Genomic DNA, 2,160 nt, shown 5'->3' on the forward strand with positions numbered 1-2,160 from the left:
TCAGTGTTGTTTGGAGGCTATACGCTTTAGCATTTGTTAATAAACGTCCATCAACTGGACAATATCCATACAGGATATGGATCTCCATGATGAGGCGTTAGGGTCAGTGTTAGACCCTGCGGGGGGAACCTTCGCTGCATATCGATGAGAGGGGTTAAACCTTGAGACCGTGGTAGTGTGCGGATGGAGGTTGAGGCTGAGGTGGAAGCACACTGGCAAATGACTCATCAGTTGGACAGGGGAGCGAGGCGATTGGCTCTCTGGAGACACTGAGCTGTTGGGATTGGCCGTTAGCGAAAAACGGCCGGAGATTTCAATTCTATAAATTGAGGTTATTTTGCTCATCCCTGAACAGTGTTTTTAGGAGTGTTTCATTATAGATATACTTGTTAGCTAAATAGCCAGGATGTATTTGTATTAAAGAAGGCGAAAGAGAGAGGGAGATGTGATGCTCTTATGCTTTAGAACTCACTTGGGGGAATTGAGACTAATAGAGAAAAGTGTAGATAAGCATCCTACTAAATGCATACTAAATACTCGCAGGGGTGGCTTTTAGCTACGTTAATTTACCAATACATGCAATAGCAATCAAGGAGTCATTCCACTGCCAATTTGCATAATTGAATATCAAAATGTGAACCCAGGATGTAGCGGGCACAATGTTTTCTTCAAACAAAGGAACTATTAGATTGAGATTGAGGAAATCAGAGCATGTAAATTGTTCAGAGCATTGAGTTGTTCAGAGCACTAAGACCGAATTGAGTTGTAATGCTGAACCCCTACTTCAGATTCCAATATTTTCCGTATTGGAATTAAATGATGGCGCAATAAGGTGTGCATTACAAACTGAACTTGTGTCCCACAATTTTTGTTGTTCAATCTGGAGTTCACCTCTGAAAAAAAAATTGCCATACACATGCTGCTAAACAGTGAAAAGATATTAAAGACATTAAAACATAGATTTCACATTTGTTTGACAGACTAAGTTTATTTAATTACTTGACATTGACTTTATGCTGAATACCGTCCTCATCAGATGCGGTGTGGGGGGGGGGAATCCTTGCAAGTATTTACTTCCGCTTAGGAGGTGAGGAACCTTTGAGTCGATGCACCACCTATTCAATTTCCACGGTCCGATTGTGCCGGTATAGGCCCGAGGTGCAGACACTGGAAGGATGTGACTCCTGCTTGAGTGAGCACTAGAAAGAGTTGAAGAGGCGGAGACAGTGAAAAGAAAATGAAAGTAAAAGGGAAGCGAGCCAGCCAGAGTCTCAGCTTTACCAGTCCAAATACGGAACATTTCTAATCTCCCGATGCGCAGACAGCTCATCACCATTCTGACAGCCAAGCCGAAAAAGACAAGAGAGAAACTTTTAAGTTCCACACGGCGTGGGAACTTGTTTCTATTTGCATTTAAATGTGTTTGACCTCCTCCCACCACAAAAAGAGACGGTTGCATATTAAGACAAGTCGCAAGTAATTACAACCAATTACAAGTATCCATATTGTCCGTCTTGTAATTCCCGGGTTGGCCATGCGTGCAAGAGGGCTCGTTTTAATCAACGGCCTTGCTTAAACTTAATGCCGGCGAATTACCGATGGTGGGCCAAGTCGGGCAGAACTGAACCTAAACGCAACAGGCACACACCTCACCCAAGCTATCTGTACACGCCGGCAAACCGCCCTTCTTCCAATGTTTATTCCTTTCAGTGACTTCTCTAGGTACATAAGTTGGAGAGAGACTATGGGGAATGCACAAGTGATTCCAATGATGAACATTGCGCATTCGTGTTCACATTGCGCATTCGTGTTCACATTGCAGGCACGAGTAGTCCATTAGTGAGCTAGCTAGTGTCAGCTTCTCCCCGGTACAGACACAGACGTCAGTGCGGGTGGATTCACAACCCTATTGGACTAGCACATATGTGCACGCACACTTATGCACAGATGCTTATGCACATGAACGTACCCATACACAGTACTCAGTACAATCATACGCACGCACAAACGCAAACGCACACACACACACATGCACGCACGCACACATACACATGCACGCACACACAAACACATGTACATACACACATAGATACAAACACACACACAGAAAAACATAAATTTCACCACACATAAAAGGTGGTGAAATTAAAAACTTCCTGC

The sequence above is a fragment of the Pollachius pollachius genome (assembly GCF_949987615.1).
Source record: "Pollachius pollachius genome assembly, chromosome: 16".
NCBI classification, from domain to species: Eukaryota; Metazoa; Chordata; class Actinopteri; order Gadiformes; family Gadidae; genus Pollachius; species Pollachius pollachius.